Here is a 24,923-nt window from a genome sequence, read left to right as displayed (position 1 = left end):
AAATACACTTGATGTGACACCATACTCCAGGTAAAGCCTACTCTGTGTAGCACAGCGAGCAAGAATTCTTTTATGTGCCTTGCAGGCTATACTTCTATGTACGCATCCTAATGTGGCATCTGGCATTTCTCTTTTTCACAACAATCCTGCAATTTTGACCACATTCAGTTTAGAGATTGTTGATCCTTGGCATTCTTCAAGGTATTCAGAACAAAGATACCTGAAAGTCATCAGTAGTAAGGAACAAATAAGAAACTGGCAGCACTTCTCCAAGCTGTGCTCATTTTTGTTAATACTATATTAGTACCACTACAAAGTGAAATCTGAGTCTGCAGTCCTTTCTCTGAAATTCTTCAAGAAAATTTTATTCTGCCCTTGCTCAGTGGAAGTTATTACAAGAAGAATCTTTAAAAGCCTAGCTTCCTTAAGATAAAGTATCTTAATGACACTAATATAATTGAAGAAACATTTTTACGGACTTTTCACCACAAAATGGGAACACAGTAAGTTTTAAAAAGTATCCAGATTGATGCTTCACATTTTTAGATCAGTTTCTCCTCTTTTCTGAAACGGTGTGAGCCCCTTGCTTCCTTTTCTACTTCCCAGTTTAAGAACAGCCTACACATGCTTTTGAATTTATAAGCTTCTTCACAAATTCCAAGGCCATAGTACTTTACATGCAGGGCAGCTTAAAAAAATATCCAAATCTTTTCAGGCATGAAAACTCCCAATAAGCTCAATTTAGAAAACCCTTGTCTTTCCCAGAAGGCACGCTATGACAAATACACAGTTGCAGCCGAACATTTTAACATTTGTGAATCTAAATTAGAATGAGCAGATTATTAAAAACACTGCAATTTGCAGCCTGGTCTTTAGAGAAAACAATGGATGTGGTAATGCTTGTAGATATGTAAGTCAATTCATCCTTTCATGATAATTTTGACCCTATTAGTCACTCAACCAAATTTGACTAAGAACCTGCAAGACTCATTGACATGAAGTTCTCACAAACTCTGTGAAAGAGTACTGTGGAAAGATATTGCTTGGATTAATAGGCTGCATTTTAAGCTCATGTCTTATCAGACACCTGTGGATCCACAGGAAAGTAAATGTTAGGAATGCCTTTGCAATAGAAAAGAAGAAAATCAGCATATAATCTTTCCTGGACATGAGGAAATCCAATCCCAAAGATCAGGGTTAAGTTTGATTGCAAGACAAAGGTTTCCAGTTATTGCATTCAATCCCAAAGCACAGGGCTGAGTTCAGCTAACTGTTCACATAAGTATTTCACACACACACCTTTAACTGTGTGTATCATCCTAGTTAGGGACAAAAAGGTGGTTTTTTATCTGGTCAGTTCTACTTTCCATACCTCAAAGAACTGAGATCTCTAAGGTAATTACAACACAGTGTTCATCAACTTAAATTACTGGGATGTACTCTCAACTTTAATTCTCACTTTATATATTTTTTTATCTGATAATTATATTTTTATAACAAATTTTTTATGCATTAGCACAGAAACCTGAAGAGAATAGTGTCATCAGACATATCATGTAATTTGAAAATATGAAGCAACATTCATTCATCAAGTTTTTATTGAACTTTAAAGCCAGATAGAAAGACACACTACATTCTCTGCCTCTACCAACATGCAAAAACATAGTTATCTTCTCCTTTTTTACCACTTCCTGCCTACAAACACCCTTTTTCCCCTCCCCTCCCTCCTGAATCTATCTAGTTTTCTACATTGCTTCTTCCTCAGTAAAAGGAGTGCTAGGTGTATCTGTAGTGTTTCTGTATACCTCTTATGTCAAGGGCAGCTTTACACACCCAAGGAACACTGAATAGTTTATTAGGAGTCAAGGGATAAAGCATAAGAGAGCTAAGAAGATACAATCTCATGTTTAGACCTCTTAGCATGGCACACATCTGATGATATGCCAGGAGAACAGCTGCCTCCTACTAATGCAGTTCCACCCATTCAAGTCACTGTTTGGTCCTTTGGCCTTTGCATGAGATAAGGTATTAACTTCCTCATTAATTATCACCTGAGACTATTCCAAACAAGAAACTATGGTTCCGGTAAACATTTGCAAGACAACGTCATTATTTCAAGAGATCTCATCAGACAGCTTTTGCAAGTTTATGCTATGCTAACACAGTTTCAGGATTCTCTATACAGCAACACAACAGTCTTAGTTGTAACAGCCTTCAGTTAAAAGGTAGTGTGCTAAAAATATTTTTTCTCAGCTTTGCACCTACATACAAAGATTTTCAAATTCCAGAGTCCCGTTGCTATACTCAAGTTTAAGTTCCTTGAATTTTAACAAAACTTTTCGCATGCATGAAATAAATTCTTTGCAGCTTTCTCTCAGAACTATGAATGTTTCTGTCCTTTGATCCAGAAATGGCAGTTACTTGTTTAATGAAAATGCAATTAGTTACTTCTAGTGCTCACAAGTTTGAAAAATGACGCTTGGTGTTCTCCTATCACTTATCAGCACAAACTGGTAGCATCTATCCCATTTACCTTACAATTCTTTGTAGTGACACTGAGTGAAAGTAGAAAAACTAAAAACATACAAAACCAAGAGGGTTCACACCTGAAACACTTTGCTGGACACATGGAAAACTCAGTCAAAAGAGAAAAAGCAGTTGGATCTAGTGAAGCACTGATTTTTTTAAATTTCTTTAACTGCAATCTCTAAAAATATAAATATATAAAGCATATGTAAAAAGAAAGCATTTTTACATAAGAAAAAAATATATAGAAGTTAAAGCAATTGCCTGTAGCTTAAACTTTCTGCATGCACACCTAAAGGCTCCAAAATTCTGCCGTGTTATACAAAACATCTGAAATATTCCATTTATTCAGTTTAAAATATACTTTAAACAAAAACAATAGTACAGGTAATTTATTCTAAATATGTTTTGATGTATATTTATTGAATCTTGATGAATTCTGAGAGGAATTATGGAGTCACTTGATTTCAATTTTGACATACTATTCAAAAAGCGTGAGAAAATACTCAGCTTCACGATTTCTACAGAGTATAAAAAGCTTATGCTCTTAAATTATTCCGCAGGATTTACGGAGAAATAGGAGAGAAAAAAAAACACTCATGAATTGCAGTGTTTTTTTCATCCTGCATATAAAAGCCTTATACCTGAAATCCAGGTATAAATTAGTTTTCAAATAGTAGGAAAAAGCTGAAATGCCATTACCTCCTTTTCTTCCTGTAATTCTATTATTTCATGGTACTGTGGGATGAAGAGGTCATATTTTTTCTTGCCTTCTTTTTTGTTGTTGATGTTTTCATAATGCACTGCAGTTTCCCTTCAGAAGTTAAAGGAAAGATTTATGAGTCTTCATTTTTAAATGCTTATCTAAATACACTTAGTGAAAGCCTATTCTCCTATTACAAACAGCTGCTGTTCGCAATAACTAATGAAAGCCTAAGATTACTCGCTAATGGGAGGGGTCCCACGATATTGTACAATTATGCTGTAAACCCAAAGAAGCAATACAAATCATGTTTCAATAATGGCAAAATCATGCAGTTGTCACAGGATGACTCTAACAACATCTCAATGGAAAAAAAACCAAAAAGCATACAGAAAAGAGAACATACAATTTTTGAGATACAATACCGTAACACATGGAAAACAAAGCTTCGAGTAAGTTATGATACTCTAATTATAAGATTTAAAACTGAAATTAGCCAAAGACGACCTACGTCACAAATTTCGAAAATTCTCTTGGTAACAGCAACTCTCTAGAGAGCCCTTTTATGACTGATTTTAGGAAAAAGGCTTTCAAAGGAAATCACTTTAAATACACAAATAGTTTTTATCACTACTTCAAATGACACTCCAATAAGTCTGGTGAAGACACTGGAAAGGACTTAAACCATGACAGATGCTTGCATAGCAAATTAAGACCAACCAGCCTACAAATAACACATGTTGAAGTTTATTTTTAAAATTTCTCTCTTCAATTTCTAATTAATTTACATCTGTAGTCTGAAAACTTAGTCCCTAATCAGTTGATTATTTAAGTATATGGACATAAGTAATTGTTATTTTTATCTTTATTCAGAAGTTCCACAGACCCAGGTCTCTGAAATACATGTAGAAACTCATCTTTCAGGCACAAACATCAACTAATGCTTCGTAAAACAAAAACACATACAAAGTGTAATAGCCTACACCAGGAATAGGCAATTTAAGCATTTAAGAGCAGAATCACAAAGATGCAAACTGGCAGTGCTCTGCAGTCATAGGCCAGAGTTACATACTTAATTGCCTTTTATAACAAGATTGTTACTTGCCTACAAACACAATTGACATCAGACAGCATATTGACCACATTGCTTCTTAAGCCAGCCAGCACAACCATTGAAAGAGATTCTAAAATCTTGTCTTTCCCAAACTTTTCATGCTAACTTCCTGTTTCACTTTAAGTTTGAGAACAGGATATACAATCTGAACGGTGAAGTCCTGTTGTTGTTGTTTTTAAAAGAAGTTAAATCTGGTCATTTATACTCATAAGACACACAGAGGAGGAAGTATGGTCATACACATATTTTCTAGTACCTTAGTGAGCACTTGCACAGTAGTAGAAATACATAGTCTGCAGTACCTTAATGAGCACCTCTACAGGAAGTTACAGACACAAGTGAGATGCCTTCCTCTCAACACAAAGTTATAAGCTCAACTAGGAAAGATACTTCCCTACATCCTTTTTGATGATGAACCATTTGGAAGTCAAGAGAAGGGGCTAAATTAAGGATTAGTTAAATAAAGATTAATTTTACTATTTGCCTTGCACACTGCTCTCAGGATCTTAAATTCCACCACCACTTCGACCTTCACATCCCCAAAGAATTTGTCCCTTTTCATCACTAACAAGCCTGGCAGACCACCACTCCTAGGTCTGACTTGCTCAGGGATCCGCTTGATTGTATCCCATAGGGCATGGCTGTGAATGGCCAAGGGGCTCAGGAGAGCGGAGCTGATTGATATTCAAGAACACTTTCCTCAAAGTACATTCTAATATGCAAAAAGGCTATCAAGTGTGGCAGAAGACCAGCCTGGATGAATCAAGAGCTCAACCATGTTACCAAAAGGAGATTTTTTTTTTTTTTTTTTTTTTTTTTACAAGCTATCAAGTGTGAAGTAAATTGGCTTTCAGTAAAATAAACCTTTAAAAATGTGTTCACTGCCCTGAAACCACAGCAAAATTAATAACTGTAAGGACTACGTTTCCAGTGAAACAAGCAGAAATATCTGCATATGTGAAAGTCTTCATGAAGCATAAGAGTTCAGGAACAGCAAATGAGCCCGATTGCTGCAAACTGAAAGGCTAAAACTGTAAAATAATCAAAATATATTAGCACAATGCATATAAAACCAAAAAATATAACAAATTAATTCTAAAGAATAAACATAACTTTTTTTTTTACCTGTTTATTCCAAAATTGTTATTTTCTGAGTTACTTCATATTGCCCAGGTCCTGATCCTTCTTGAGATTTAAACTCACAACGTTTCCCAGTTAAATTACTAACATGTATTCCTCTATAGTTCAGGGCAGAATAAGTAACATCCTAATGTAAAGGGAAGGAAAAAAAAAATTAAGCCAAAGAATTTTCCAATTTCTTGGCCACATTTTTGCCTTATCTACAAAGTACAGCTAAAATATATAATGGGGGAGGGGGAAGACATTTGCTAGATATATCATAATTACAATACAAACCAAGCAGTGGTTTAATTTTATCACATTGCATAGGCCACTAAGCAGGTCTTCACCATATTTCCTGACTCACATGAACGCTACACCCTCAACCCCCTCAGTCTCACTGTTCTCTACAAATAGCAGTTGTGAAACTAACAATTCCCTAATAACATTGGTTTGTTTCACTGATGACATCGTGATGTCACTACAGAGAACAATAACTTCAGTTATCAACTAAGAGAGCATTGAGGATTTACAACTTCAGTGCACTCCAGCAGGTAGGCACCTTCTGATTCCAGACAGCATATTTGACTGTAGAAACATTTTTTATAAAGCGTTTTCTCACGTATAAAAGTTAGATTTTTCATTTGAATTCCTATACAGAACTGCTTCTTAAGCCATACACAACACATCAAGCAGAGCACGGATATCTCTCCCACAGATGCAGTGATGATTGCCATAGGAAAGAAAGTACTGAATAACAATTTAGTTTCAAGCTATATGGACCAGAATGCATAAAAATGGCCAGTGTAACAAAATTCAGGTTATCACTGTCCACATCAAGCAGTTACAGACCTCAGCGCTACAACCCTGCTCAACGGACCACTCATCTGTCCAATTACACTTTCTGCACACATCTACATATTCATCTTTCAAGCTGTCAAACACACATCCAGTTATGTTCTATTCAACAGATTTTAAGGAAGTTAGACCAGAAGCAACAGTTCCATTTAACATGAGGTATATAAAAAAATTTCAAGTTTTATGTTCATATAGTGTCATTTTGTTCTACTATGTGCTTGTGTCATATTCCCCACCCCACCCAGTTGGGGTCTAAATTGCCTGTTTCCAATATGAATACATTTATATAGTAGTCATCAGTTGTAAATGGCTGAAGGAAATATACTAAGCTGCATAGAAGACGTCTACTTTGACTCAACAATCTGTACAAATATTCCCTTTCACTTCATTACTAACTTTTTCAGCTTTATGTTCAACTCTATGCATATATATATATATATATATTTATATGAAATTCAGTCCAGACTATTAAAGGCCACCCTGTATTAATTAAAATCACGCAAAAAAACACCAACGGTAAACTACTGGAATTTGTAGCAGAGTTTACAGGGGTTAGTATGAAAATCAATAGGTAGAGTACTTTAATTCAGAAAGTTCAATTCAAAAATAAAAATTTTTATAACAAAAAACAGTGAAAATGAGACACTCCTAATGAAGAACTAAACAGGATATGCATGTTCCCCAGTAAAAGCTGCTTTTACTGGGATGGTACAAAGAAACATCAATGAAAAATACCTCACAGACACAATATTATCTCACTTACCCAAAATTTCTCTCCCAATTGCATTATTACTTGCTTAAAGAATCAAAACCATGCTAAATACGCACCACACAAAAACATTAACATGGCCTGTAAACTAAATGTGTCTCTAGAGATCAGAAAACAACCAGTTCAGCTAATACATTATATATCTAAAATTTCACTTACTAATTCTAAACCAAACAGCAGAATTCACAGCAATTTTCACATCATTTCTAACAAATTTGACACATCTGCCACAGAGAGAACATTCTCAGACACACAAACTAGGAATAAGACTGGCCATCCATACTCAGCTTCTGTTCAAAGAGCATCATCTTCCTGTTATTTTGGAAAAAAAAAAACAACCACCTTTGCTACCATCTCAGAAAAACAACTCAGTCATATTTTTTCTTCATTATGCACAAATAACTTCAAAATCATGAAAATACCAGTTAGCGTCTTCCTCAGATTAGATTTTTTTTTTCCACATGTATATTATCTCTCTATACCCACTGTATACATTCTTATGATAAAAATTCACAGGCTTACAGATTTCTTTCTTAACATGTTACCTTTTCCTGGCAAAAAAGAAAAAAAAAAGAGAAAAGAAAGGAAAACAACATTTTTTTTTCCTTGATTATACAGTTCCTCCTTCTTCACCACATAAAGCAGTTTAAGATGCTCACTATTATAAAGGAAGCATGACAGCAAAACTGAATTTCCAGAGTAAAAGGGTGACAGCACCATCAAGTGGCTCTATAAGGCACTATTTATTACTGGTTTATGCATGATAGAAAAAAGTTAATATTGTCCAGATACATACAGAATGGACTTCTTAAAACTAGTTTAAATTGTGACAGATTAGATCATGTAGAAATCTAATTTATTTTGAAGTCTGTAATATGGATAAGCATATTGAATTTTTTATATGGTTAATTTTGTGGAATTACCTACCTTTTATTATGATACTAATAAAGCAATAGCATGATATTATTATTAATGGAACAAAACCTTGGCACAGCAGGAAAAGTCTTGTACATTCTAACCACACTGGTGGGGGTCTTCAGGAGTTGGATGGCCCGATCTCCAACATCTCCTCTGTGGTGTGAGAAAGTGTCGAGCAGATAGCAGCCGTACATCAGTTATACTTAATTTATCTGGCAGCTAAAAATGTGAAATGAACTCCAAACTGAATCCCACCTAGAAGGATGTCAGCTTGTGTGTCTAGACAAATGAGATTAAATTACTAATAATAAACTGTAAAAATATAAAGGCCCGTTAAGGAGAATAAAATATGCAGATTGTCATTTTACTATGAGATGATTTAATCTGTACATTTTTGCTTCTCTTTTCCGGGGATGGCAATTGACAAGTAGATGAGCTTTACACAGAACAAGAGTAGTACATTTAAAAACATGCATTAAACATTGTTAATATCATACCATTACTTTCTGTGATAATGAAAAGTATGTATTTCCACAAGGTATAAAATATTCCATGTTTTGCAAATCCAAACTAAAAAAACAAACAAAAAAGTCATAGCCATTCTCATTTTATGCAGATGATGCTTTTTTGTAGGTGTACCATACTTACAGAGTAGTGAGCCTTACATCACTGAAAAAACATTTCAAAATTGTGATCAACTTCAAATACCACAGCTGCCTATACTGAAGAGTAAGGATCTTCTGATGAAAAACGGAAATCCTGAACAAAACATCAGAAGCAATCTCTGCTTTTAAAACAGTAGACACACTATGTAGTCTCAAGGAAAATTATTTATTCCAATCCCTTGCAAATTCAAATGAGCCTGTTTCCAAGTAAAAATAATACGAAAGAAAACTTTGCTGTAGAAATACATCACCCAGTCAGATCACTGGCATTTCTAACCATACTCTCACATCTACAGAAGAATGTTCAGCACAATTTACTCTATTTACTGTAAAATCAAAGTGATGTTAAAAGGCATTTTTAACACAAAAAGATAATAATAATTTTTATACTTAAACTTATGTACATGATTGAAGATCTTGAACTGAAATCTGTGCCTGCTACTCCCTAGGAAGCTACACATATAGACGCTATAATTCAACATTTCATTATTCAAAAGATCCTAGGCACCTCACAATCCCTAGATTGAACAGCCCAAAGCCTGTATAATATTCTATTAGGCATCATGCAGAAACTGAGAACAGAGATTTAGGGTTAAGAAAGAAACAGGTTACAGTAATTAGATCATACGATTTCTCAGTTACGGTATATGCACATGATGACTCCATTAAAGTCAATTTTTATGGCATAGTAACTCAATTCTTGAAGGCAAAACAAAAGGAGTACATTCCTACGATCTGCTTGAGGAAAGATGTTAGTTTGATCACTGTTTTTACAGTGGCATGCAGTAAGTAGTATTTTCAGCATATTGAACGATATTCTTAACAAGTAAAATATAATACAATCTAAAAGCATCAAATCCAAACATGAAACTTAACATAAAATATTTTTTAAAGTAGTGATACCTACTTCTTTCTGAAGTCACTAAGGTTAGGGGTTTATTTGGTTTTTTGATTGTTTGTTTGTTTGCTGTTGTTTTTCCCTTGAAGACAGGTATAATCTAACATAAAAGTGTGAGGAAAGAGGAACTAATGATAGTTCCCAGCAAATAATGTTCATGAATTGGCAGTATGACTATGTATGCATCTGATTAAGATGGCATGCAACATCAGCTTCCAAAACGAGAAATGATAAAAAGAACAAATTGAAAAGATCGGGAATATTTTTGGTGACAAAACAGAGTTCATTACTGCACTCATTTGTGCCAAATATTGTGATTACCTAAAATCTCAAACTAGCCCACTGTAAGTTAAATCTAAAGGCATGGGCTTTTTGTGGTTTTACTGAACTGTAAATACGAGGTTCTAAACTATATAAGTGTAATTTTATCATTCATCTTCATTTTAAAGTACCAGAAAGAATTCATAACATCTTATTCTGTTCAATTATACTAGTAGCCTTTTTTAACATACAGCGAAATAAATTAGACCATGATAAAGTATAACTTCTGAAACAGTGAAATTCAATATCTAAATATTTATAAATGCATTTATATAAGTGACTTCCAGCCAACAGAAATGTGACAGTAATAAGTTGCATTTGTAGTGATTAAAACTACACAGTTATAAAGATGACCCAGTTTAGTACACTTTTTCAAAGTCAAAACAGTAAAATGTTGTCTTATATACACAGTCTTCAAAATCCACAGTAAAAGCAATATAAATGGACTGTTACTTAACTTACTAACCTGTATATTATTCAGGTAAAGTATCATATCTGTAATGGAATTAAAAAGCTTTTTAAAAATACTGACAAAGACCAAAGAATAAATTGATGCACTCGTAATAACTCTAAATCATTTAGCTCTTTATGCCAAGAAGTGTTGACAATACCAACTTCAAGGTCATTGTCAACTTGGTAAGTCATTAGCAAATAAAATATGGCTTAATTGGAGCAAACTCAGCAAGGAGCTGCATTATTTTAAGTGAACACTGCAATATAACTTGAAGAAGAATTACTAATCACCACTCCCGTTGACAATGAAATGGATGAAGAAGGTGCTTTGTAACTTTTTTCTATGACTTTCCCGTAATTAAATATGGAAATAGATTCTGTGAAGAATTAAAAGTCCCTGAGTGCATTAATTCAAGCACTAATGGACTGCCTTCCAGTGGTACAGCACACAGGTAGTTCCCAGCATGTTACCAACATTAGCTAATATATCAGTGTCAGACTCCAGCAGTACACTTTAGTTTGAACACCCAGCTCTGTAAAGCAGATTTAGGCTGATTACACATGCTGTTTTAAAAGGCCGTATTTTTCATATTTTGAAATACTACCTGAAACTTTATGTGCATTGATGAAACAGCTTGAGTCAGACTAGAGATCCAGTTGCCTGATGTATGCAGATGTATTACATACCTACAGTGCTTATCTAGTCTTAGTGGACACCTCACTAACATCTTGCATAACACTATTCAATGGTTTGTTTTTCAATTTATTTTTTTTAAATAAAACACCTTTTAAAAATAATCTCATTTCAATATTTTTCATCTTTCCCAGAACAATATATCAAACTCCCTAACACAATTACACCATTGAGGGTTATAACATTTTAACTAAGGAAGTTTCTCTCAGCACAGACCTCTCGATACTGCTGCTCTGGTTCAAACACTCTATTTTCTCACTTTATGCCACAGAACTATTCACTTCCTCCAGCTCTCCCTCCAAACCATATTTTATGGGCAAGCAGCCCTAAATCTGCCAAACTCCCAAGGTCCCAGCCTGATACACCAGTCCTTACACATTCTTAAAGCAACTGCCAATCTATCAAAGCATGGTAATACTCACCATAAGAGCAAGTGAAAATGAACAACTGGGTTTTTTAAACTAATTCTGTAATAATTATAGAGTGCACATGTTTAAATAGCTAAAATAATTGCATTATAAAAATAAGACTTTAACGTTTGGGGTTTTTTTTTTTTAATTGAAGACTTTGCAGATCTATATCTGTATCAGAGGGCCTAGCTCAGTAACATAATGCAGATTTGTTGCTCTTCCTTGGCATTTACATGTGGGCATCGATCCACTAAAGCACTTTAGTATGTCCGTAGCTTAAAATATGTAAGCAGTCCTACTGCAGTCAGATGCAACAGTTAACTATATATTTAACTACTAACATGTAAGTGCTTTGCTGGACTGAGGCCTACATTTGTTTGACAGTGAAAGCATGCTTCAGGAATTCATTGCTTGTCCAAAACATGTACCCATAGTAAGAAAAAAAGCAGTAACTTGAGGAACCTTAGATGAGTGGATTGAGCTTTGAGGCACAATGAGGGAGCTCTAATCTACAAATAGTTGTTGTGTAAAATAAAAATAAAGATTCAACACAACAATTACTACACATACTCAGTCACTTCTCTAGGGAAAAGACAAGGCCAAAACAGCTGTTGCAAGAGCTGAAAGAACACTAAAAATAGTTTGTTATCCACTTAAGAACTTACATATCGTATCCATCTTTTGTGTTGTTTCTTGTTGTGCTGTTATATTTTAACTGTGAAATCTCATTAAATTATTAAAGCTTGTATAATGTTTTTATTTAAGCAAATTTATATTAAACAAATAAAAGTGTAATCACATATTTTTTGCTAACAAGAAAGCACTGTCAAAAACCCTAGAAGACAGAATTGTTTTCAGAGTATTTGAAAGCCCTTTCTCTCCTGAGGATGATAATTCTTTAGTTTTGTGGTTTTGGTGTGTGTCCCTGACAGACTTGGTGGCTATTATTGCTCATATATATCTACACACAAAGTATTATATGATCAATGGGATCAGTTAATAAGTATTAAGATAAATGTGCACCTGCAGTAGGTTTTGGCTATGAAGATGTATAATCTTGCAAACAAGTTCTTAGAATTAAAGAAAAATTGTCCAATTCTAAGATAAACAGGAGGATGACAAGACTCAGGCATGATTATCTCTACCCATAGCAGAATCAGAAACATTTCAAGAAAAATTAAATATTTTATTAAAACCAAATAGATACAGAACAAAATGTTCAACATATGAACAAATAGCCTCCAATGAATCACTTAAGTGTTTTCCATTCTAACCCTTAGTTTCGGCTGCTTTAAAAATATGATCTCAGGCTGTGACCAGTATTTCAATGCTGTATTCAAATCCAAAACCCAACTGAAAAAGCAGGGCAATGAAATCTGACACTTAAAAAAAACAAAACAAACCCACAACACACACACACACACCACAACCCACCACACATCTACGAACAGAAACCAAGAGGAACTAGACAAGAAACACAGACAAATCAAAACTAAACGGGACCATACTACAACATTTCTATAACCTATCCATAAAAAAGAGTGGTAGTAAGAGACACAGCAACAACTGCTAAAATAATCTACAGTAAGGACTGTAGTTAGAAAGTACTGAGCCACTCAAACATTTTGCTCTGGTTATGGGTCAGTTACTTAAACAGAAACTAATAATTACATTCTTGAGAGATGCCTATCTTTTCCCATGAAGGTGTTCATTATTTCCCTTGACAGAGAGAAACAAAGCTCCTCTTTGTCCTCAAAAGCCTTATTTTTTCCAACAAATTCAAGATATAGATTAGGCAAATTCAAGTCCTTAAAGAACCTTATGATTTTTTTTTTTAATCCTTTTACATAGGATAACTACTCAGAAGTAGCCAACCTTATTTAATTACTACCAGTCTTGAAAATAAATTAAATGAAAGCCGTAATGGTGAAAGATCAAGACATCTTACAGTCTATAGGACCCCAGATCTGACAGATGTTTCCTGCTCTCTTACACAGTTTCTTTAAGCTCCATTGTACCAGTATTTGGTATTATTTCTTCCATAACAACATTAATAATTGGTATTTACAAAGGAATTTGGTGGAGAGCTCTGCATGGATGCAAAGAGTTCTGAAATTCTTGTGCACTCACACCAGAATTCAAAACAAAATACTCCAGTTGTTAGATTTTCAATAGTGATGAAATGGTCAACATTCCTTAAAACACAAAAACGTTTTAAATTCTCATTAAAAGCTGTCTTTTAACACCACCAGTTAAATTCAAATTCAAAAGTTGTTTCTGAATAAGAACTCCAGTTGTACATTCTATGAGTTCTCTTAAATTTTTGTCTCTTCCTTCTTAAAATATAAAGCATACAGGTAGCTAAAATACTACCTGAAATCATCCAAATCTAGAAATCAGATGCTTACTTCGGATTGAAATTCTCACGTTCCCAAACACTTTTTCAGTATACCATTTAATTGCCTTGCCTTAGTTCTCCATTTGTATAACTACCATAATTACAGACAACTACACAGATTCTACATATGATCACTTATAGACTATTTATTTTGCTTATTCAGTGTTTAGAAAACATGATGCAACAGCATTCACAGAAGATGTGATTCCTAACAAAAATGCTGAATACTGAAGCGCTAGCATGAAATACTTAGAAATGGTTGCACACTGGATCACTACATGACTCTGCTGCCCCCTAATGCATTTATTGGAAAAATAATTACACAGGAAAAGAGTAACCAAAAAGAAGTAATTCATTATTTTTTTTATTTTCATTAATTATGAACTATAATTCACTCTATGCCATTAGTATTGCTCAGGCCTCCCCTTTGTCATAAATGCTATGTATAGCTGATGTTGCTACTTCAGAATCATCTGTAATAAGGAGCAGTGAACAGCTATTAAGAACTTTCAAATGGAAGACACTATTAATCTGCAATTTGTTTCAGAAGATGTGACAGAAACATTAAAGAAAAAACTGGTTTTTTACAACATTGTAAAAATTCACATCTCGCATGAGAACATAAGAGTTATAATCCACAGCTTACAGAATTTGAATCTGTCACTTCTTGGGATAGGTGTAAAGTAGAACTGCTAATCTGCAAAAGTTATCTCTTAAAAGAAAAATTTTTTTCCAATGTAGATTAGATATAGGCTTTCAGATCTAAAAGTGTTTTAACAGTCAGAGTTTTTAAAAACATGATTAATTCTTTGAATAAGTAGTAAATTGAGCTAGAAGTAAGAAATACAGTGCAAAAAAACTCCAGTGAATTAAACATGAAGTGGTAACCTACAGACTTTGAAATTAGCTTTTTCTGCCACAAACCGATCTAGACGTGTCAACTATTCTGTTAGCCCGAGTCATTTAATTAAATCCCAAGTACCTTCTGAAAAACACAGTAATACATCACTATCCTGACCTACAATGATACCCTTTTAATTAAAGATGAAAATGTTGAGAATGATGAGGAGGTAAATATTGTAAACGGGAAACAGAAATACCACAGCCAAAAACCTATCATTCATAACAACTACTCAGCAGGTAGCTTTCTTTGCCAGATGCTTTAGATTTGGGACTCATATTTTTAATACCAAAGTTGCCAGATTTTACTGTAATGTCTGACGCCTTTGAGAATAATTACAAATAATACAATTTATTAACATCCTGAAAACACAGCAGAACTATCAAAGCTCATTACTTTTTAAGTCATTACTTTCCTAAAATTACAAAACTATGACAAAATTTATTCAAAGAATTTAAGAATGTCTGTGAGACCGGTTGAATCACATACTGAAATCTTACATGAAATACTAGAACTTCAAGAGTTTTTTGCAATAGTCCCCGGTATCTTAGAAAGCACTACCAAAGAACTGCGTCACTTCAAAAGACAATTTATGTTTCATATGTACAATACATATATATATGTATTTATATATTACGCCTCTTATGAAGGGAGTAAAGAGCAAGGGGGAAATCTCTTTCCTTCAAATTTTTTTTTTTGTGACCTATGGTTAAGAAAAAATATTGCCGAAATCCAGGAAATTTATCTGGAATATTGGCAAATAAAAATAAAACAGTGGGTGACAAAGATTTATTTTTAAGGTAGCACTCAGGATATACACTATATTAGAATCACATTCTTTTAATTCAGTTGTTTTCTCTGTGATTAAAAGAATTCAAGTATGTCTGATTTTTATTTTTTTTTTAATCAATTTTCTCATAGTTTTTTTTATTTTAGAAAAGTAGTGACTGTAAAAAAAAAATGTAAGGTTTCTTACAGCCTCTACACTTCTCTGGTATTGCTTGCAGAATTATCGTATGCTGTTATTACATTACCTTTCCGTCCAAACAGAAAAGGGAACAGTAACTCTCTTTCAGAGGTACAGGGTTTTTCCTAGTCTTTTAGCTAAAGTAGTGAAGCAGGTACTATGAGACTTCGTTAGATCTGCATCCATATCTTCCAGAAACATCTTACATAGAGTCAGAAATCTAGTGGCACCAGTTCCATTTTTGTTATTCTATGAGAAAATAGAACAGGACAATCTTGGCGGGGGGGAGGGGGGTGGGCGCATGAAGGGTTGGTTAGTTGGGGGTTTTCATTAAAAAAACAAAACTAGCACATTGTTTTATTGTTTTATCTTCAGTGATGTGAGAGTCATTAGAAGTTACCTACAAATAGTGTCTGATAGTAAGCTGGACACAGTGTGTGTCTGAGGCAGGTACTGTTTTATAAGACTGTCATTCTCAGCTTCTTCACATGCATAGTCTGATCAGGAGAAGGAATAGAGGGATCATCTTCCTTTCAGCAGATTTTTATAGAGTCTACAGCTTGCTCAAAAATAAATGTATATGTGTGTATATATATATAAAAAAAATATATTTTAAATATATTTATATATATTATAATAGGTTGTCCACACATCTTTACTCATGGTAAATGAAAGGAAAATTAGTATCCCTGAAGTAATCAAATGCCCTATATTAAAAAAAACAAAAAAAAACACAACACCAACACCACCACACCCCACCACCACACCAAAAAACTACACACTTTCACTTTACAGTAGGAGGTACAAAACCTCAGAGTACTACAGAACCAAAAGGTAATTCCACAGCAGTGGTAACTTTATAACATTACACACACAGACCAATGACATCAATTGTCGTTACCTGTGTCACATTGTTGCACAAGCATAAACCAATTAAGTTGTGGAGGGGTATGGCTAATAGGATTACTAATATCCATCTAAATCAACTGAAAGATGGCAATGTTCCCTTCTGGCTTCTCCACCATATTCAAGAATGTGTAACAGCATTAGGACATTTGTAACCACCAGATAGTATCAGTATCCTGGCCCTACGTACCATTTAGTAATGTGAAAAAACTCAGCCACTTATTCAGCTTCTGTATCTAATGCAAATTAAACTTCCAAAATCCATTTCTCCACAAAGTTCCCAAACTTCTTTATAAATTAGCATCAATCGCTATATTTTTTGTTTGGATCTGTTGGGTTACAGATGACATATGGAACAAAGTACATTTTGGTAACTTTAAAAACTGGTGGGGTTTTTGTGTTGGTTTTTTTGTTTTGTTTTTTTAAAAAAAGCAGGTTTTGCTTACTGTGGACACAAGCTTGAATGTGCAAACGTTCAATCGTTTTTGCACTTGTCATGGCTCAGCTTAGCAGAATATTAGCATAATAAAAACATCACAAATGTTCAGTAATATGCTTGATTTTTTTTTTTTTTAGAAAAAAGGAAATTCACATTACATAGACGTTTAAAATTAGCATACCAGCTGACTGTGCTCTTTAGACTCTCTCAGCTTTTTGCTATTTCTAGCCAGCTCTGCTGTAGGAGCTTGGTTATAGCTGCCAGGTCCTAGAAAAACTGTATTGATCTCTTTGAAGTGCTTTCTCTTACTTGGCAAACTCTTACTGCCTTTTATGTTCTAAAGATATATTAATATAAGAAAATAACCAAACCAAAAAACATTACCATAAATTATCTAGGAACATGATAGCAGTTTTATCAAAATAATTCTGATGCCTAGATGCATCTATTAAAAAAAATCAATCAATCTGTGGACAATAATATTAAAGTACTGTAGATAATGATTACTTGTTTCGTAGTTGTTTTACTTGATTTCAATTAGGAAAAATCTAAAGAAGCTAGAAATCATTATCTCTCATCTGCATCCTCCAACAAATTACTGTGTCTAAAATTCTGATATATTTTAGTCAGTATTCCAAAGTGTTTCAATAAAGTAAAATAATGAATACAATTGTAGAGTAAAAACCAAATTCACAATTTCACTATTATTTATGCCATAACGGTAAAGACCTTTGATAAAGACCATTGATGAAGACCTCAACAAGCCAGGTTCTAAACAGTAATCTAATCAGTATCAGTTTCTTCAGTTCAAACATTTTAGTTATAATTGAGCTGTATGTACAGAAATGTCTATACTCAATTATATCAAACTAAAACCGATAGACTGGTTCTCTTAATAACTAAAAAGTTACAGCATTCATTTATTTAATTAAATTTTTTTATACATTCTGGAGGACTAATATGGTTTTACAAGTGAACTCCATGGTAATTCTTAAAACAGTGAAAATAGCCTGTTGTAGATGTCAGGAAAAAAAGTAATTCTCTGCCAAGAAAATTAATTAGAAAACAAGACTCAAGTAGTTGACTTTCTACTACTCTAAATGGGACCTAAGACATGAATGGTGAAGGAACGTCTTAGGAGATTTCCAGACAACTTCATAATTGTTGCTGCTACTGTAACTCTCATCCATTGAAAACGCATTTTCTGCGTACTTTTAAAATAAGCATCCTTACTAAACATAAGTTTTCAGATGCAGCTTCCTTTTTTTTTATGATATCTCACATCATAACACATTTATGTGGTATTATGGCAGGCATGACGGAAAACGATGCAGTAAAAGAGTAAATTAACAGAAGCACATAACACGATGTATCTCAGTTGAAACACAAAGATGCCATTCTGCAAAGCCTGTCGTCTGCCAATTTTTGTAACATATTGTTTTCACCACTATGCCCTCCTAAAACACAGTGGTGATCCACAATTTCCAAAATGAACAACCAATAATCAATTAGAAGTGCCAAAGATAAGTGCCTTTTACATTCACATCACTAATTTCAAACTATTATGTCTAAAAAAAAAAGTAAAAGTTATTATTTGTAACATCATTACTTAATGAGTTATTTGACCTTTTTCCATTATAATTTAAGCTGCAGGAAGATTCAGGAAAAAGAAGATAAATGAGGAAGAGCAGTGAAGACGCTTTACGAAATACTGTATTCTATGTCTGTGATTTTATCGTTCTAGTACAAAATTTAATGCAAACAGCTTTATCACCTTTTCCTGCTTGGGAATGTATATAGCAGGATGTATAGTCTTAAAAACGCATCATCTTAAATGATTGTACAGTAAGAAAAAAAATAAAAAAAGGATACTACACAACGCACAACTACAATATGGGTTTATTCATTGTCAGTTAGCCCCATGCTTTAGACAGTCTAATTCTTTCTGCAGTTGCATAGTTTTATGTATTTTGTAGCTGTTGGCACTGATACTACTTCAGAGTCACGCTATGCTCTTGTTCTATAAAGTTTACCCCACATATTAAAGCTTAAAAAGCTGAATTTACATTTTTCTTCTTGACATAAGAACTTAATTATACATCTAAAGATGGGTTCCATTTCAAGCTACAAGCATCAGTCTTCTTTGAGAGCAGTAAGTATTGCCTCAGGCAAACAGCATCCCTGCTCAGCTTCCAGTAGTGAGAGACACTGTTCCCACACATTTATCTTTGCTAGCAGATAAGAGGAAAAAAAAAAGGGTCAAAAACTCTCTATACAATACAACGTCTAGAAATACTCAAGAAAGCATTAGGAAGATCAGACTTCTGCATTCCAAGGAGAACAGGACTGCAACATTTTATCATGCAAGGATGGAGTGAGGAGAACGTAAAGCACATCTCTCCGCAGATTTCACAAGAGTCACGTCCAGTTCTGACTTTTTCACCTGATCCCTGCTTCATGCTCCCTAGCTAAAATACCAGCAGTCTATGTGGCACCAACTTAAAACCAGGGCCTCCCTTCAGCTGTGAGGCCTCACACAATCGCAACAGGCAGGTCAGATTCCATAGCAGGAGAGGGAGGAAAGATCATGCAGCAGCCACGGTGGCAGCCTCCCCTGCTGTACACACAGCAGTTGTACCAGAAGCTGTACAAACACCCGCTGTAGTCTCTGCCACATTTTGTTCCTATAAGATAAACACACAAGAATGACCATATTGGATCAAACCAGAAGTCCACATTGCCCTGTATTTCCATCTTCCTCGCTGATTTACTGCGGAAGGATAAGCATGCCGCAATATTTCTCCTAATACTGCCCAATTCTAGCAATTTGCAGCTAAAGAACTTCCTAATAAAGTACATTTAATACCTCTTCAGAATTCCTGCTTCCATCAACTTGTGTAATCTTTGATCACATAACTATATACCCATTTGTTCTGAACATTTCACTCGAAAATTTCACGTGATAGTCCTTGTTTTTTGCATTAGGAAGAAAAAAAATCATGAACAGTCACGTCTCATTCATCTGTTCTATGAAACTCAATATTACATAGACTTCTATCATCTTGGTTGTAACTTTTCCAGGATGAAGAACCCTAATCTATGTAATGACTCCTTAAGAAAATGTCTTTTCATATCTATGATTATCCTTGTTGTCCTTCTCTCTATGCATTTTAATTTTATAACGTAATTTCAGAAGAGGGGTAACCAGAACTTCAGGTAACAATGAACCTGCAGGCAGATTATGTCATACATGCAAGGGCATAATAAGGTTTTATGGTTTGTTTTCTATCCCTTTTCTTATAATTCCTAGTAGTCTAGTTGCCTTTTTTTTTTCTTTTTTGACTGCTACTGTGCTTTGAGCTAGCATTTGCTTAGAATGAAGTGTTATAAGATCTCTCTCATGCCACATGTAATTCAGTGTCCTTGGTTTTAATGCGGAAAATTAAGATTGGTTTTCCCAAGTGCATTTATCTGCACTGAATCTCACTTGACATTTTATTACTCCATCATGCAGTATCATGAAGTCTTTCTACAGCTCTTCGTAAAAGACTTCATTTTTACTATCTTGAATAAATCTGTGCACTGAACAAACTTTACCACCTTGCTCATCTCTTTTTTCCAGATCACTTATGGGCATATTAGATAGCAGAGACCCTAGAACAAATTCCTGTGAGACTCCCTTACATAGGAAAGCCAGCAATTATTTCTCTCATTTTCTATTTGTTGACAATTATTAAACCTTGATACATGGAAGTTCAAATTATTTAAACTCTTTTCGTGACACCATCCAAAATCTTTCTGTAAACTCTTGTAAGAATACATCAATGAAATCCAAATTATTGCTTGTTTACTGGCCCTTTCAAAGGCCTCTAATAGGCTCGCAAGACACTTTTTATAAGTTGCACAGTCTTTCCCATATATCAATCTTACCCACATGCCTACAGCTCTCTCCTTTATCACATAAATTCCACAAAATGACTTCATACAGAAGCCAAGTTTACTAGCCCTACAGTTCCCAATGCTTCTGTTAAAACTCTTCAAAAACGTGTCATATACACCACCACCTGTTTTCTCAGTACTTATAAAATTGCAAGTAATAGTTTGCACACCATAGTTAGTCAGTCAGTGGTTTCATACATTAGTTTCATTAAAACTTTTTGGTGAACGTAATCTTGCTCAGGGATCTTATCTTGGCGATTTCTTCTCCCAACAACCTAATTCTAAGAAAGCTCCTTCAAAACATATACGAAGTGAGATTGCACTGGGGGAACCTCCTTAAGCTCCTTTCCAGTCAACAAGGACAAGATTCAGATTTCAGCTCTTTTTCCTATGTCTTTGGTTTCTTTAGCTAACATTTTCACACCTGTAAAAGGATCAGCTCTTTGCCCTGTAAGTTCTCCAGTAGTTGTCAATCTACTTGTCACTTTATTTCTAAACTGCAGCAACATCAAAGTAAAGGCAAAAGAAACCAAGAAAATAATATATCATTATTTTATACACTTTTGACCATTGTTGATATTTTCTTTCAGTAAGTCAAAGTAAAAAGCTTAAAACTTTTAAAACTGTTTTAAAGCAGAAAATGTCTTGCCTAACCCTAAGTACAACTCTTATGGTCTTAAGTGTTTTTATGTTTATAAACTGTATCTTTAATCCCACCATTACCAGAAAACAAAGAATACTAAACTTTCATAACAGTTTTCTAAGTAATCTGCTGAAAAAGGGTTTAAAAGAGTACAGAGTCATCACATATCCTAGTAGCTGCACATCTGAGGATAGGGAAAGGACTAATATTTACATTGTTTAGTAATATTTTAGAAATACAGACAGCTCAAAAAAAAAGTTAATGCAGTCAAATAGGAAAGTATATGTGCTACAAATGGATTTATCAAGTCACTGAAAAGTCCTCAAGTCATTTTAAGGCTTAGCGGAGATGGAAAAATTGAACTGGCTTCATACTATCATATTATTTATATGCTAAATTACATCATCTGAGTCTTCATAAGAACAAAAGTTAGAAAACCTTTTTACAAAGAAATACAAACATTCACAGTAAGAGATATTTACACCTCATTGTACACTAACTTCTACTTGAAATTCACTTATACCTCAGGCTGTGCTGGAAATTCTTAAATAATTTTTAACCTTAAAGAAAAGATGCTGTTACCTCACTACTCAAGAAGGACACACCTACTTCACAAGAGTACAATCTGGAGCAGGGGAGCGGTTAGAATATGTTTTTTATGCAAAGCATGGTGATCTCCAAGCTAAGACAAATACCAGAGACTACCTTCCTGAAGAACAGAGCACAAGTAAATTTACGCTGTTGAGAAACTACCCAGCACAGAGCTGTTTGTTATGAACTCAAAGGCACCTCTCAAGCCACCAGCTCTGCACCACCTTAACACCTTTCCCTTCATGCCCCACTTGCTGGCAGCTAACAAAACATACAACTGCTTCCTCACGTATATTTTTATTACATTCAGCCCCCTATGTGCCCAACACACCTAAGAGCCACCCCTGGCCCTTCGCAGACGCTGGTAACACACCTCACGGGCTCGGAGCTGGTGCTGCCAGAGCCGCCACGTCAGGCGTGTACAAAGGCTTTGAGCTGCTGTACAGGCCGATGCGTGCAGGACCGCTAAACGCAGTATCCAGCCGCTCCTCAGGACGCAATGGCTGCCATCGCCTTTTTTCTCCCTTCCCCTCAGCCTCCCCGTGCCACTTCCCACCCTCAGGCCTTAAGGTTTTGTCCTAAAGACGTTCACAGCTCAGGGACCCTGGCAGGGTGGCCCCCACAGCCTGCCCTGACCTGGGCTGTGGCATCTTCCCCCAGGCACCGACTCTGCTCAGCAGTGCCCACTGCAGCCCCATGTGGGCTCTGAGGAGGCATGCTCCTAAAAGAGTTAATCTGTCCCGTTTCTTTGCTTCATCCTTTTAAAGCAGTCCTTGGCCTGCAGTAGAGCTTTATTTCACATTCCTCCTGCAAAGGGGGCTGCCACAGTTCAGCCTCCTCACAGAGTCCCAGTAAACTAGAAACACCAGGTGATGGTGCTTTTGAACATCCTCATTTTGTTTATTGTAATTGGTCTTACCTGGTTCTGTGTCCTCGTTTATGACTACAGAGTAGTAACAGTAGCGGGAGTCCCTCAGCTAAAGTACCCATGTCCTACAGAAGCTGTAGGAGAGGTGAGGAGACAACACAGACTTTTGGGTGATAAGTAGGATGTCTCAAAAACAGGCAGCAAAGCTTTCCTCCAGCAAGCCTCAAAAAGAGGCTAAACTAGCCCCTGGAATGATTATTGCTAATAGTTACAATAATTATTACTACATATTGTGCCATTTCCATCTTTGTTTCACAAAAACTCTGAAGTGATAAATGCTGATCACATAACTTTTTGCTCCCAGTTGGTACATCCGCTCATACCATGGAGAAATCTGGGAAGACAAATGAAGAAGCACAGTTTCTCCCTTGACACGTGCATTCAGATGGGAGACGATACATGGCAAACATAGGTAAAGCAGTTACCTCCAAGCATAGGTAAAGCTGAAAAATAGCAAGCATAGGTAAAGCAGTTACCTCCAAGCATGCAATTATTCACACCCTATTGCTTTCCTCAATGTACACCTTTTATTAGAATTGTATTTATTGATGGCATGTTAAGGTTCTGAGTTTCCTACTTCAACATACTTCAGCCTTTCCAGGAACATCTTTCTTACATTTAGACAGAGCATTTGCATAAAACTGGAGTAGATACCTTGTGGCCACAGATGGCTGGGCAGGCAGCAAATTTCGTCCCAACCTGAAAAACCGAAAATACTAACTAAAAACAAAAAACTAATAAAATTTAAACTCAGAGGGATTTAATTCTCAATAGGATTATTTTTTTCTTAATGTTAGGCCTGCATATGTGGAAAAACATGGCAATATACACAAGATTAAAAATATTTACTGACCTTCGTCGGTACTAACAGAATTTCTTTATGTGGTTTTGTAGAAAAGACTTTTTTTTAAAAAATAAAAAAAAAACCCCACAACTGTAAGGAAAGAAATACTACAGAGGTAGCTGTAGATGGCGTTATTTCCCCAGTTTTCCTCAGCTTATATGCGGTACAACTGAACTCTCCGCATTTCACCATTGCAAACATGATGCAGCAGAAAGCTTTCCCATTTCCAGCGCTTTAACTAAAAAAAATTTACAAATAATATTTTCAGGCTACTACAGCTGAGATTAAACATGTCCATACCATACTATTTACTCACATGAAGAAATCATGCTTCATCAATATCCATTCTAGAATTACATGTAAAAGAATCCCTTTAGAAAGCTGCTACAAGTGGAAATCAATAATGAAACTCTTCTATCATAAGTGATATTCTTCCTATTTAGGTAAAGTATTCATCATTTTTGTTCAGGTTATGTATATGAAATGTTAATGGAGCTCTCACATAAGCAAAGTCGACAAGGATCAGAGTTCACCTGAGTATGGTCCTCTGATCCAGGACTGACAGTGGCCCCTGTGCCAGTAACTGCACTCAGAATACAGAAGCCTCTGCTTCTCTGATCATTTCTGGAGCAGGCTTCACACAGCAAAAACTGCAAGCTTCTGCTCCTCTTTTTCTGGTATCATCCCTATCTGAATTGGATGCAGTCATATATTCCTATCTGAGGATGGAAAGAAATTTCTGCAGTACAAATCTTGTAAGGAGAGGAAGCCAATAAAAATAGATGCGGTGTACATCACCAAAAAAAAAAAATTCAGAAGATTCACACAGGCATCCCCATTAAAAACAACATGAAATCAGCAGATAAACAGTTTGCCAAAACACTAGAATAAAGAAAGGATAGGAAAAAAAAAGAAGAAA

The 24,923-nt window shown here is 35.1% G+C and overlaps 1 long non-coding RNA gene across 2 annotated transcripts in view; it reads right to left on the bottom strand.

Moving 5' to 3' along the window:
• The window catches only part of LOC134516249 (uncharacterized), a 61,833-nt gene that overhangs the window by 27,178 nt on the left and 9,732 nt on the right, over positions 1-24,923 (bottom strand). For both annotated transcript variants that reach the window (XR_010071262.1, XR_010071261.1), the window contains exons 2-3: positions 5,469-5,610; positions 3,229-3,340 (exon numbers count right to left, since the gene is read on the bottom strand). This is a non-coding gene — a long non-coding RNA (uncharacterized LOC134516249). The remainder of the gene's footprint in view (positions 1-3,228; positions 3,341-5,468; positions 5,611-24,923) is intronic.

Source organism: Chroicocephalus ridibundus, chromosome 5 (genome assembly GCF_963924245.1).
Source record: "Chroicocephalus ridibundus chromosome 5, bChrRid1.1, whole genome shotgun sequence".
In the NCBI taxonomy this organism is placed as follows: Eukaryota; Metazoa; Chordata; class Aves; order Charadriiformes; family Laridae; genus Chroicocephalus; species Chroicocephalus ridibundus.
Note: the sequence above shows the minus strand (reverse complement) of the source record. Positions and strands in the feature narration are given on the sequence as shown.